This window comes from Microcaecilia unicolor, chromosome 8 (assembly GCF_901765095.1).
Source record: "Microcaecilia unicolor chromosome 8, aMicUni1.1, whole genome shotgun sequence".
Lineage (NCBI taxonomy): Eukaryota > Metazoa > Chordata > Amphibia > Gymnophiona > Siphonopidae > Microcaecilia > Microcaecilia unicolor.
The window spans coordinates 117,709,630-117,724,991 of NC_044038.1; the positions used below are offsets into that span (position 1 = coordinate 117,709,630).

The following is a 15,362-nucleotide window of genomic DNA, read 5'->3' on the forward strand; positions in this document are numbered from 1 at the left end:
AGGCAGAGGCAGGCAGGTTTGTGAGAACAATCAGCCTGCTGTCCTCGGAGAATACCTTCTACAGGTATGTAGCATTCGCTTTCTCCGAGGACAAGCAGGCTGCTTGTTCTCACTGATGGGGTATCCCTAGCCCCCAGGCTCACTCAAAACAACAACCATGGTCAATTGGGCCTCGCAACGGCGAGGACATAACTGAGATTGACCTAACAATTTATCCAACTAACTGAGAGTGCAGCCTGGAACAGAATAAACATGGGCCCAGGGGGGTGGAGTTGGATTCTAAACCCCCGAACAGATTCTGAAGCACTGACTGCCCAAACCGACTGTCGCGTCGGGTATCCTGCTGCAGGCAGTAATGAGATGTGAATGTGTGGACAGATGACCACGTTGCAGCTTTGCAAATCTCTTCAATAGTGGCTGACTTCAAGTGGGCCACCGACGCTGCCATGGCTCTAACATTATGAGCCGTGACATGACCCTCAAGAGCCAGCCCAGCCTGGGCGTAAGTGAAGGAAATGCAATCTGCTAGCCAATTGGATATGGTGCGTTTCCCCATAGATAATACTTCTTGCCTCGTCCCCAGGAACTTCTTCCTCCTTTCCTGAGTCCATTTTGAAACATCAGGAGAAATCTGAACTTTTCCACCTAAAAAGTTGGGTTGAGTTTTCTGACGATATAGTCTCAACAAGTCATCTTTATCTTGTAAAAAGACAAAGTTCCTCGCCAAGTTTTCCAGATTTTCTACCTTACGATGAAGCAACAGTCTATATTTCCCGCAAATTCAGGTTGATTTTCCTGTATCTTGTAATAGAATCAATATGATTTAAATTCTCTAAGCTACACAGCATTATTCAAGAAAACTGATAAAAGAAGAGCAAACCTTATGCAGAATTTCAACAACTGTCCAGATTGAATCCAGTGATATCTCCTGTGGTCTCACCAATGACTGAAGAGCAATAGCACATAGGGTAATTTCTTTGCAAGTATAGCCAGAGGAAACACCTTCCACCATAGCTTCCACTGATGACAGGCTGGCTGTTTGGTCTGCCCCAGTTCTGCCCACAGATCACCCCAGCACTATCTATCAAGAAGTTCAGAAAAAATATTATCTGGTTAGTGCCGCTGAATTTCCCTTTCATCAGCACTTACAGTTAGCAGCACATGCTAACTAGATGAGTGTCTTTGACCCCATAGAAAATGACTACAGATAAAATTCATCTGGTCAATATTCAGCCAATGGCAGTCAGTGGTTTTTTTTTTTTACATGACTGCTGCTGGGAGAATTAGCCCCCAGATATTCAATACCTGGCCATTTCCGAGCACTGGCATTGAATATCCAGGGCTAATTTATTAGGTACTAGTCATGGATCCTGGACAATATTCAGCTGGGATCCGCATAAGACACTTACGAGGGTCTCAGCTGAATATTGACTGAGATCTGTATAAAATATTTTGATCTCCCCTGGCTCCTGGAACTTTAGAATCCCTCCTTCTTAAGATCCCCCCTCCCACCACTCCCTGAAGAAAATCTAATCTGGCCCCAGCACCTCCCACCCCATTGACCCCCTGGTCTTATGTTTGCAGGTCCCAGGGTGTCTAAGGGGAAATGGGCAGGAGCAATGTCCACTCATTCAAACTTGCTGCTGCGATATCTAGCAGCAGCCTTATGATACTTGAAGTATTTCACATTTCTATCCTACACATGCAATTTCATTAGAAAGTATATTAAATTATAGTACATATGTTCAGATGTACAGGATTGGTGTCTTTTTGTTACTAACATACAATGCAAGTTAGTTAGTAGGGATGAAGTTAAGGTCTGTTTTGAACAGATTAAGGTCTAGTTTCTTAAGAGAAGATATGATTAATGTAGTTAATATATTATCTAAACCATAGCTGTCATTTAACTGTTGGTAATAGATAACAGTGGTTACATATTTACTGCATAAGAATTTTGCTTGATGGTTAAAGTCCTCTGCTAATCTGAAATCTCTGTTCTTATTTTCTGTGCAGCCTAACAACTGATCTCAGTACATAGCACATCTCGGGACTGGAACCTAAAGGTAAATCCATTTTATATAAGGTATTTTAAAATTCTTTTAATAATCCTGTACACATTATTGTTAATGTTCACGGACAATGTTGGATAGCTTGATACTGTATTGATACCACTGGATACCAAAGACCTTTAGTTATCTACATAATCTGTGCAGCAGCAGTAGAAGATTTCCTATACTTCTGTGGAAGAAGTACCTCTAAAGGTGAAAACATGATTCAGTCATAATGACAGCAATAATCAAAGCTGTCCACATTTGAGCATACTCTGTGGGTACTTCTATCCACAGAGTTTGTGCCACTAATCAAAACAGTGTGAGGCGGTGGCCAAAAAAGCAAACAGGATGCTAGGAATTATTAGGAAAGGGATGCAAAATAAGACCAAGAATATTATAATGCCTCTGCATCCCTCCATGGTGCAGCCTCACCTTGAGTAGTGCGTTCAGTTCTGGTCAGCGTATCTCAAAAAAGATAAAGCGGAATTAGAAAAGGTTCAGAAAAGAGCAACCAAAATGATAAAGGGGATGGAGCTCCTCCCATAGGAGGAAGGCTAAAGAGGTTAGGGCTCTTCAGCTTGGAAAAGAAACAGAAAAGGGGAGATATGATTGAGGTCTACAAAATCCTGACTGGTGTATAATGAGTAGAAGTAAATCGATTGTTTACTCATTCCAAAAGTACAAAGACTAGGGGACACTCAATAAAATTACATGGAAATACTTTTAAAACAAATAGGAAGAAATATTTTTTCACTTAATGAATAGTTAAGCTTTGGAACTCATTGTCGGAGGATGAGGTAACAGTGGTTAGCATATCTGGGTTTAAAAAAGGTTTGGACAAGTTCCTGGAGAAAAAGTCCATCGCCTGCTATTGAGACAGACATGGGGAAGCCACTGCTTGTCCCGGGAATGATAGCATGGAATGTTGCTACTATTTGGGTTTCTGCCAAGTACATGAGACCTGGATTGGGCACTGTTGGAAACAGGATACTGGGCTAGATGGACCATTGATCTGACCCAGTAAGTCTATTCTTATGTTCTTATGAGTTATACAGGCCCTGGGCAACATTCAGCCAAGGCTGCATAACTGTCTTATGTGGGCCCTGGCTGAATATTGACAAGGACCCACATAGGTTCCAGCAGCCATCCTCATCACATTTAGGGTTAGATTCTATATATGTCACCTGAAAATTCTGCACAGTAAAACAACACAACTAAGTGTATTCTGTAAAGTATGCCTAAAGTTCCCCATAGTTTATAGAATATGACCAGCATCTATCCGTACAATTAAATAAATACATAAGTATTGCCACACTGGGACACACCAAAGGTCCATCAAGCCCAGCATCCTGTTTCCAACAGTGGCCAATCCAGGTCAATACATTTTATGCTGCATATCCCAGAAATAGCAGTGGATTTTCCCCAAGTCAATTTAATAATGGTCTATGGACTTTTCCTTTAGGAAGCCATCCAAACCTTTTTTAAACCCCACTAAGCTAACTGCCTTTACCACATTCTCTGGCAACGAATTCCAGAGTTTAATTACACATTGAGTGAAGAAACATTTTCTCCGATTCGTATTAAATTTACTACTTTGTAGCTTAATCGCATGCCCCCCTAGTCCTAGTATTTTTGGAAAGAGTAAACAAATGATTCATGTCTGTCCGTATCACTCCACTCATTATTTTATAGACCTCTATCATATCTCCCGTCAGCTGTCTTTTCTCCAAGCTGAAAAGCCCTAGAAGCTTCAACCTTTCCTTATAGGGAAGTTGTCCCATCCCCTTTATCATTTTCGTCACCCTTCTCTATACCTTTTCTAATTCCACTATATGTTTTTTGAGATGCGGCGACCAGAATTTAGTCGCGGTCAGTTGGTGTAAATGCCAAAGCCTAAATTATGTACAGATCAAGCGTATTCTATAACAATGCATATAGATTTTAGAAATGCCAACGACATACCCAAGGCCATGCCCCCTTCTCAACTATACAACTTAGAATTTGAGCACATCACGTTACAGAATATGCTTAGACATTTGTGTGCATAAATTCTAATTGATGCCAATTAGTGTCAATAATTGCTTGTTAAGTGGCAATTGTCAGCGCTGATTGGCTTGTTAACTAATTAAGTTGCATGCACAAATCAGAAATACGACCAGATTTACGCGTTCAATTTTAGTCACACTATATAGAATCCGGGGGTTAGCTCTCAATATCCAGGGGGCTAATTTAGCCTACAATGATCTACTCTTTAATTTATAGCAACTGAGATTCTGTGGTTTGTTGATGTACCAAGGTGTGGTAAAAACTTAAATTTGTCATGGATGGGGGAACGGGAGAAAGATATCTGAAGAAAATACAGTACTTAATGGGAAAGGGAGTACTTATAATAAAATAAAACTTAAAATATGGAAGTTCCTTTTTTGTGTTATGGTGTATTTGGATACTTTAAGAGATTTCCATTTTGTTCCCTTTTTTAAGGATGTTCTGAGAAACTGATATATGATGTTTTCTCTTTTTTTTAAAGAGCTGTTCTGTAATATTTGCATATGATGTTGTATTTCTTTGAACATCTGTTTTTGTGTTATCTCTTCTTATTCAATAAAAACTTCTTTAAATTTCAAAAGAAAATACAGGAAGTGGGGATGAGGGAAACCAATATTTTTCGGGCACCAAGTAGGTCCACTCTGTAATTTGTTTCAATTTCCAGCATCAACTCAACTTAGAAATTGCTGCTGTTTAATTTGACTTCTGAAATCATTTCAGTTTTTGAATAATCATCCCTGTTGAGTGTTAGCTGATCAGAATGCAGGTCATTTACATGTAAATTATATTATTATAAATATTGAAATAGCTTCCTGAAATAATCATCCAAAATATTATATTGTCTCATCTCTCTTTTGTCATCCATAAAACCAATAGTTGCTAATTGGGAGGATGATTAAAACAGCTGAGTACACATTTAAACTGTAAAAGAATCTGGTTTCGTTCAGGTAAATTCACAGGGCTATACCTCAGCCACTTAAAAAAAAAAAAAGGAAATTACACTGTAAACTAAGTGGGTGAAAGCTTGCCAAAACAAACCAGAAAAATAAACTTTGGTAATCCCAATGACTAGAAATTAAGCAAGTGTGTGTGTGTGTGTGTGGGGGGGGGGGGGGGGGGGGTAATTTTATAATAGGTAGACTAATAAAAATTTCCTGTTTTGTGCTTCTAAAATTCTTCCCCTTTATGTCTAATCAGCTCATAATTTTCAAGCAGTTCAGAAGTCACAAGCTATTTATTTATTTGGATTTGCTCACACCTTTTCAATAGTAGCTCAAGGTGATTTACATGCAGGTATACTGGGTATTTCCCTGTCCCTATCTAATTTTCTACCTGAGGCAATGGAGGGTTAAGTGACTTGCTCAAGATCATAAGGAGCAGCAGTAAGATTTGAACCAGCCACCTCTAGATGTCAAGTCCAGTGCTCTAACCACTGGGCCACTCCATCACTCCACAACTATGCATTAATTAACTAAATACCTTATGTGAAAGAGTCTATGGATTTTACTACACCTTAGTTTACTGTGGTAATGCAGTGCAGCAGGTTAGTGATTCCACAGTAAAGGAATAATGCAACTACATGTCCGACCTGATCGATCTTCCAGCCAGGAACTGGTCCAAATCTTCTCGAACATATCTCAATCTTCATCTTCCTAGCTGCAAAGGCCTCAAATACAAAACTTACTACACATCCAACTTTTCTGCCATTGGCAGCCAACTCTGGAACGCCATACCTCGACACATCCGAAAAACCACTGAACACCTACCCTTCCGAAAACTGCTGAAGACTTACCTCTTCAAACAAGCCTATCCAAATGACCCATCCTAAGTCTCAAACCTAATTCCACACCACTAGTATTACCCATACTCCAATCCTTTCCCCATATCTCTTACTAATGTCCTACTCTACGTAATTATGTCATCTCTGTTATACTTTGTTCCATGCTTTGTATTATCTCTGTGATACTTTGTATCATACTTTGTAAGCTGCACTGAACCTGCTATCGAGCGGGAAAGAGCGGGGTATAAATGCCACAAATAAATAAATAAATGTTTGTGCCTAAATGTTAGGTGTGTTAATACCTCGCTACTCTATTATTCTTACAGCTCAATCATTTTGTTGAGCAAAAACTAGCTTTACATCCCAGGCAATTGGGTTTTAGGGCAGCCTGCAGCACAGAAACCATTCTAGCCTCTGTTCTTAGTGAGGTACTTAACTCTAGCTATTTCATAAGTACATAAGTATTTCCATACTGGGAAAGACCAAAGGTCCATCAAGCCCAGCATCCTGTTTCCAACAGTGGCCAGTCCAGGTCACAAATAACTGGCAAGATCCCAAAAGTACAAAACATTCTATACTGCTTATCCAAGAAATAGTGGATTTTCCCCAAGTCCATTTAATAATGGTCTATCGACTTTTTCTTTAGGAAGCCATCCAAACCTTTTTAAAACTCCGCTAAGCTAACCGTCTTTACCACATTCTCTGGCAACGAATTCCAGAGTTTAATCACATGTTGAGTGAAGAAAAATTTTCTCCGATTCATTTAAAATTTACTACATTGTAGCTTCGTCACATGCTCCCTAGTCCTAGTATTTTTGGAAAGCGTAAACAGACGCTTCACATCTACCCGTTCTACTCCACTCATTATTATATAGACCTCTCTCATATCTCCCCTCAGCCGCCTTTTCTCCAAGCTGAAGAGTCCTAGCTGCTTTAGGCTTTCCTCATAGGGAAGTCGTCCCATCCCCTTTATCATTTTCTCTGTACCTTTTCTAATTCCACTATATCTTTTTTGAGTTACGGCGACCAGAATTGAACACAATATTCGAGGTGCGGTCGCACCGTGGTGCAATACAAAGGCATTATAACATTCTCATTTTTGTTTTCCATTCTTTTCCTAATAATACCTAAAATTCTATTTGCTTTCTTAGCCGCAGCAGCACACTGAGCAGAAGGTTTCAATGTATCATCAACGACGACACCTAGATCCCTTTCTTGGTCTGTGACTCCTAACGTGGAACCTTGCATGACGTAGCTATAATTCAGGTTCCTCTTTCCCACATGCATCACTTTGCACTTGCTCATATTAAACGTCATCTGCCATTTAGACGCCCAGTCTCCCAGTCCTCTTGTAATTTTTCACAATTCTCCGGCGATTTAACAACTTTGTGTCATCAGCAAATTTAATTACCTCACTAGTTACTCCCATCTCTAGGTCATTTATAAATATGTTAAAAAGCAGCGGTCCCAGCACAGACCCCTGGGGAACCCCACTAACTACCCTTCTCCATTGAGAATACTGACCATTTAACCCTACTCTCTGTTTTCTATCTTTTAACCAGTTTTTAATTCACAATAGAGCAGTACCTCCTATCCCATGACTCTCCAATTTCCTCTGGAGTCTTTCATGAGGTACTTTGTCAAAAGCCTTCTGAAAATCCAGATATACAATATCAACCAGCTCACCTTTATCCATGTTTGTTCACCCCTTCAAAGAAATGTAGTAGATTGGTGAGGCAAGATTTCCTTTCACTAAATCCATGTTGTCTTTGTCTCATTAATCCATGCTTTTGAAAATGCTCTGTAATTTTGTTCTTTATAATAGTCTCTACCACTTTGCCTGGCACCGATGTCAGACTCACTGGTATATAATTTCCCTGATCTCCTCTGGAACCTTTTTAAAAAATCGGCGTCACATTGGCCACCCTCCAATCTTCCGGTACCACGTTCGATTTAAGGATAAATTACATATTACTAACAATAACTCCGCAGGTTCATTTTTCAGTTCTGTCAGTACTCTGGGATGAATACCATGCGGTCCACGAGCTTTGCTACTCTTCAGTTTATAGAACTGCCCCATTACATCCTCCAGGTTTACAGAGAATTCATTAAGTTTCTCCGACTCGTCAGCTTCGAATACCATTTCTGGCACAGGTATCCCACCCAAATCTTCCTCGGTGAAGACCGAAGCAAAGAATTCATTTAATCTCTTCGCTACGGCTTTGTCTTCCCTGATCACCTCTTTTACTCCTCGGTCATCTAGCGGTCCAACCGATTCTTTTGCTGGCTTCCTGCTTTTTTTTTTTTAATCATTTATTTATAATTTTTTCATTTTACAAGGATCACTTGCAAAACAGTAAAACAGAGATGATTGTACATTAAAACAATATTAGAAGAAAACAATCTCAACAAGATAAATGGATTTTATACAATCTTTCTCTTTCTTAGACCACAAAATAAATAGGGAGAGTGAAACAAGACAAGGAGATCAATTTAAACAACAGCAAACAAAGAAAACGTGGTATTAACCCGATTATCCCCAGTTATTATTTATCTAAATCATTATTCCACATTGATCATCTGGTTGGTTTCTTCAAGACCATAATGGTGCATAGTCCATCAGTTTCATTGGAAACATACTTATTGTCCAATATTAGTGAAAGTAATACACCTGATTTCATTTTTTCCCTTTTAAAACCAGAAATTGTTTAACAAAACAAACACTTGAATCTCCAATCCAATTCCCGCTGATTAAAGTAATCCCAGTTTCACAGGCTTCACTCCTTTTGAATGAATATATTAAGAGGAATCATTTCAGAGGAAAAAAAACATTAGGAGTCATACCCGGAACTCTGGAAAAACAACAATCTCGATATTAATCATCTGTAACAATATTCATTTTGTTCAAATTTTTCTGGTCTTTTATCATTTTCAAATCTTAACCGTTTCCTACTTCAGTAGAACTTCATTTGCTGTATATTCTCAAAGGATTCGATTAGATTATCCATGTGGCTCATTAACAAGACTATATCTGAAGCAAAGTCATTCTCTACACCGTCAGGTCCTGGAGCACCCTCCAGATGACATTCAATGCGACCTCCACGGGAGCCAAAAACTCCAAGCTGATAACTCTTAAGGGTTTAGGAGTAGCACCGCGGACACGGGTTCAGCTGTAAACGACTTCCGTTTCAGCATACACTCCTGACTCACTCCTCCACTCCTTTGGGCATGGTGGTTAAATGATTTTTGAGCGATGAAGTTGTTTCCAGGTCCAAGAGCATCGACGCTCCTTCGTCGGCGCTAATCAAAGGACTCATCAACCCAGTCATCTATGGGCAGCTCGTCACACAGCAGTCCCACACTTACTGCACAGGGGACAAAACACTGGTCATCGGCGGCTGACCCCCCATTGTCCCCTTCCTCTGTTAAGGCAACTGCAATGCAGAGAGGAAATTTCAAGTGAACAAAAACTGAACTTCAGAGGACAGCTGGGCCGTTGAGTGTACGAGCTTCAGGTCACCATCTTTCCCCTCTCCCTAATTTGGGACACTCTTTGTCTGGTTTCTCCTCAGAGGCCTGTCTGATATGGGTAACCCTTCAGCATAGCCCTCTGAGTCATTGAAACACGGAAGCCCCTCCACCACTTACAAGGTGGTGTCCCTTCGGAGGGGCGGGCTTCCTGCTTTTGATATACCTAAAAAAATTTTTACTATCCGCCTTATAATCGAAAAAGAAAAACGCCTATATTTCGACCCAAATCGGGAGATGGGCGTTTTTCTCGCAAAGGCGCCCAGATAGGTATAATCAAAAGCCGATTTTGGGCATTTCCAACTGCACTCCGTCGCGGAAATGAATAAAGTTGATGGGGGCGTGTCGGAGCGGGACTGGGGCGTGGTTATCAGCTGAGGAGAGATGGGTGTCTTTAGCTGATAATCGAAAAAAAAGGTATTTTGACCGTGATTTTGGGACACTTTTTTTGGACACTTTTTTCTCATGAACAAGTCCCAAAAAAGTGCCCCAACTGCCCAGATGACCACTGGAGGGAATTGGGGATGACCTCCCCGGACTCCCCCAGTGGTCACTAACCCCCTCCCACCAAAAAATATCCCCCACTTTAAAAACTTTTTTTCCAGCCTGTATGCCAGCCTCAAATGCCATACCCACCTCCATGACAGCAGAATGTGTTTGATCCTGTCACAGCCTTTCCCTGGGTCAGATGTGGCTCTCGGGTGCAGTACAGGGTCACATCAGCATTGCATTGTGGTGGGTGTAGGGTATTGGGCTCCGTGATTTCATTAGCTTGTGTTACAGTCTCACGATGTTGGTAGTTGGTAGGCTCTTCTCCCATGGTGCTTTTCCCCCTGCCTACTGGGTCAGAGTGTGCCCTGTTGTGTTTCCTGTTGTAGTCCATGCGGTAGTGGCCATTTTTGTAAACCAGTTTTAGTTCCCTTTCCTGTGTTAGCCACGTTAGACAACTTAGTTCTTACCCTGAATGTGGCTGAAAGAGGGCATTGTACAGCATTCTGCCAGCTCTGACCTACTGCTAATATCAGTACCAGGGAGACTCGTTGCCAGTGGGGCACAACCTCTGATCTGCAGTTAACTGTGAGTAAACGCGGTTATTCCAATAAAGGATGTTTTCGGAGAGATTAGTCTTCAGGTGTCAACTGGTGTGCCAATGTTATACAGCAGCAACAAGTCCTAGAGGCCTGCGTGTATGCAGGTCCCTGGAGCACTTTTACTGGATACCGCAGTGCACTTCAGCCAGGTGGCCCCAGGCCCATCCCCCCCACCTGTAACACTTGTGCTGGTAAATGGGAGGCCTCCAAAAACCCACTGTACCCACATGTAGGTGCCCCCTTCACCCCTAAGAGTTATGGTAGTGTTGTACATTTGTGGGTAGTGGGTTTTGGGGGAGGGGGGTTGGGAACTCAGCACCCGTGGTAAAGGAGCTATGCATGTGGGAGCTTTTTCTGAAGTCCACCGCACTGACCTAGAGTGCCCAGTTGATGTCCTGGCATATCAGGGGGCCAGTGTACTACGAATCCTGGCCCCTCCCATGACCAAATGGCTCGGATTAGGACGTTTTTGAGCTGGGCGTTTTTAGTTTCCATTATCGCTAAAAAAAACAAACGCCCAGCTCAAAAACGTGCATTTGTTTGAGAATACGGTTCGGCCCGCCCCTTCACGGACCCGTTCTCGGAGATAAACGCCCATGGAGATAAGCGTTTGCGTTCGATTATGCCCCTCCCGTGTTTTTGCCTCCAACACTATCTTTTTTTTGAAGTCCCTCTTAGCCTTCCTTATCAGCGCTTTGCATTTGACTTGACATTCCTTATGCTGTTTCTTATTATTTTCAGTTGGTTCCTTCTTCCATTTTCTGAATGATTTTCTTTTAGCTCTAATAGCTTCCTTCACCTCACTTTTTAACTATGCCAGCTGTCGTTCGGTCTTCCGTCCTTCTTTTTTAATAAGCGGAATATATTTGGCCTGGGCTTCCAGGATGATGTTTTTGAACAGCATCTACACCTGATATAAATTTTTGACCCTCGCAGCCTCTCCTTGAAGTTTTATTTTTCACCGTTCTTTTCATTTTATCATAGTCTCCTTTTTTAAAGTTAAACGCTAACGTATTTGATTTCCTATGTATACTTACTTCAAAGCTAATATCAAATCCGATCATATTATGATCACTGTTATCAAGCGGCCCCAGCACCATTACCTCCCGCACCAGATCATGCGCTCCACTAAGGACTAGGTCTAGAATTTTTTCTTCTCTCGTCGGCTCCTGTACCAGCTGCTCCATAAAGCAGTCCTTGATTTCATCAAGGAATTTTACTTCCCTACCATGCCCTGATGTTACATTTACCCAGTTAATATCGGGGTAATTGAAATCACTCATTATTATTGTGTTGCCCAGTTTGTTTGCGTCCCTAACTTCATCTAACATTTCTGCATCCATCTGTTCATTCTGGCCAGGCGGATGGTAGTACACTCCTATCACTATCCTTTCCCCCTTTACATATAGAATTTAAATCCATAGTGATTCCAAGAAGTGTTTTGTTTCCTGCAGAATTTTCAATCTATTTGATTCAAGGCTCTCGTTAATATACAATGCTACCCCTCCACCAATTCCACCCTATTACTACGATATAATTTGTACCCCGGTATGACAGTGTCCCACTGGTTATCCTCCTTCCACCAGGTCTCAGAGATGCCTATTATATCTAATTTTTCATTTTGTGCAATATATTCTAACTCTCCCATCTTATTTCTTAGGCTTCTGGCATTCGCATACATACATTTCAAACTATGTTTGTTGTTCCTCTTTACATCATGCTCAGTACTTAACAGTATTAATTTGCAATCTATTATCTGTTTTTTTATTTTTATTTAAGGACAGCTGATCTACTACGGTCTCTTTTGCAACCTCACTATCGGGATACCCTATCTTCTCTGTTTTGGTGATATCTTTGAAAGATACCTTATCCCGAACCATGCGCTTTTGAGCGACTGTCGGCCTTCCCCCAGTTTCTAGCTTCCTTGGATCTTTCTGCAGTGTTTGATTTAGTAGATCATTTTTTGCTTCTTTCACAGTTAGAATCTATGGGGATTTGTGGTACTGTTTTACAAATGGTTTCATTCATATCTCACAGATCGTTCTTTGTTACATGTAACCACTCTATTTCTTCTAATAAATCTTTAGTATGTGGAGTTCTGCAGGGATCTATTCTTTCACCTCTTTTGTTTAATATTTATTTAAGTCCTTTAGCCGCCCTTATTCAAGAGTTCTGTATCTCTTTTCATATATAAGCCAATGATATCTTACTGCTCTGAAAGATTAGTCCTCTTAATCTGGATCTTCAGCTTTTTCAACGCGGTGTATGTGCAACTGCCCGGTTGCTCATGAACCACCGCCTTGTGCTGAATCTTGACAAGATGGTTGCCTGTTGGCTAACAGGTCATCTTTCGATCACGACTCTGCCCCTCTCTTACTGTTGAATACTCGTTTGGATTACTGTAATCATTTATTTGAGTATTTCAAATTCATTGCTCAAAAGACTACAAACATTACATACAGTGACGATCCTAGGTCAGCTGCCACCCGGGGCGGATCGCCGATGCGCACCCCCCCCCCCCCCCGGGTGCAGCACGACACCCCCCCTGGCGCATCAACCCCCTCCTCCCCGGGTGCATTCTTAGCTGCTGGGAGCAGCTGCGCAGCTCTCGGCTCCCTGCTCCCTCTGCCCTGGAACAGGAAGTAACCTGTTCCGAGGCAGAGGGAGCAGGGAACCAGCCGAGCTGACAGGCGCGCGGCTGCTCTCTGCACCCCTCCAGCAGTGTGCACCTGGGGTGGACCGCCCCCACTGCCCTGCTCTTGGTACGCCGCTCATTACATAATAAAGCCATACACCTTCTTTGTCATTTGCAGAAATTTGATCATGTTACATCTGCTTTGAAAGATCATCACTGGTTGCTGGTTAGTTACCGTGTTCACTATAAAACATTGCTACTGGCTCTTAAGCTTTTCATCACGGTACACCTATATATCTTTCCTCATTGATCATTCTATATTCCTCACCTCGTATTCTGCGTTCAATTAACGACCATCATATGGTCCTTCCAGGGCCTTGTGTAGCTCAAATAGAAATTTCCCGAAGGAAAAAGGAAACATCTTACTCACCCCCATACCCAAAGACGCAAAGAAAAGTGCTAATGAACTTACTAATTACAGACCAGTAGCATCTATTCCCTTAATAACCAAACTAACTGAAGGGCTGGTGACCAAGCAACTCACAAACTATCTAGATAAAATTTCAATACTTCACGATTCCCAGTCAGGATTTCGGTCTAACCACAGTACCGAAACAGTATTAGTAACTCTCATTGATTGCATCTGGTAGGAACATACTACTTTTACAATTCGACATGTCAAGCACTTTCGACATGGTTGACCATGGAATTTTATTACACATCCTTGAATACTTCGGAATCGGAGGCAACGTCCTCAATTGGTTCAAGGGATTCCTAACTACAAGATCATACCAAGTAACATCTAACTCGACTACTTCAGCCGCATGGGTACCTGAATGCGGAGTACCACAAGGATCCCCTCTCTCGCCGACTCTATTCAATTTAATGATGATACCCCTGGCAAAATTACTATCAAATCAAAACCTTAATCCATACATTTATGCAGATGATGTAACGATCTACATCCCATTCAAACAAGACCTAAAAGAAATTTCCAATGACATCAACCAAAGTTTCAATATCATGCATTCCTGGGCGGATGCATTTCGGCTAAAACTCAATGCAGAAAAGACCCAATGCCTAATACTCACCTCCCAACACAACAAGATAGAATTCACCGCCATTAACACACCAACTCTAAACCTTCCTGTCTCAGAAACCCTAAAAATTCTTGGAGTTACCATTGATCGACACCTAACACTAGAGAACCACGCAAAAAATACAACCAAGAAGATGTTCCACTCTTTCTTCCCAAGGAGTGTTTTCCGCAACCTGGTACAATCAATGGTGCTCAGTCATCTAGACTATTGCAACACATTATATGCCGGCTACAAAGAACAAATAATCAAGAAACTCCAAACAGCCCAGAATACAGCAGCTAGATTTATATTTGGCAAACCAAAATTTGAAAGTGCCAAGCCCTTATGAGAAAAACTACACTGGCTCCCACTTAAGGAACATATCGCGTTCAAGGTATGCTCACTAGTTCACAAAATTATCCATGGAGACGCACCAGCTTACATGTCTGACCTGATTGACTTACCATCTAGGAATGCCAAAAGATCATCCCGCACATTCCTTGATCTGCACTTCCCCAGCTGCAAAGGAATGAAATACAAACTAATGCATGCGTCAAACTTCACCTACCTGAGCACGCAGTTATGGAATGCACTGCCGCGCAGCTTGAAATCGATCTACGAAAGAACGAACTTCCGCTCATTACTGAAGACCCATCTCTTTAATAAAGCTTACCACAAAGATCAACCAATGTGAATACGCACAACTCGCCCATCTATATTCAGAACTGTCTCTTAATATCTGCTTGTATACTATTACTTTGTTCTATTATCATCATGCTGACCAAAATCATGCAATACTAAATGTGTATTTACTAACATTCTTCCACTACTCATGATGTATTGTAAGCCACTTTGAGCCTGCAAAGAGGTGGGATAAGGTGGGATACAAATGCAACAAATAAATAAATAAATAAATAAATACATGTCACAGTGCCTTCTTTTTTGCTGCTCTACATTTGTGGAATTCTATGTCGTTGTCTTTGCATGGAGAACGTAATCTAAAGAACTTTAAGGTGGTTTTGAAGGCATGGTTGTTCCATGGAAGGTATATTCTAGTGAGTGAGGCAACTCTCTCGGGCACTGGCACTTTGGGAAAGAGTATGCATGACTGTTAGTTTATATTGTGCTATGTTCTTGAATGCATGGTTTACT

At 41.4% G+C, this 15,362-nt stretch overlaps 1 protein-coding gene across 3 annotated transcripts in view; it reads left to right on the top strand.

Moving 5' to 3' along the window:
* Positions 1 to 1,998: 1,998 nt before the first annotated feature.
* The window catches only part of SLC23A1 (solute carrier family 23 member 1), a 329,954-nt gene continuing 316,590 nt past the window's right edge, over positions 1,999 to 15,362 (top strand). For 2 of the 3 annotated variants that reach the window (XM_030212485.1, XM_030212487.1), the window contains exon 1: positions 1,999 to 2,063. The gene's annotated coding sequence lies outside the window, so the exon portion shown is untranslated. Of the gene's footprint in view, positions 2,084 to 15,362 lie in introns of all 3 variants that reach the window. The other variant, XM_030212486.1, reaches the window with a different exon arrangement.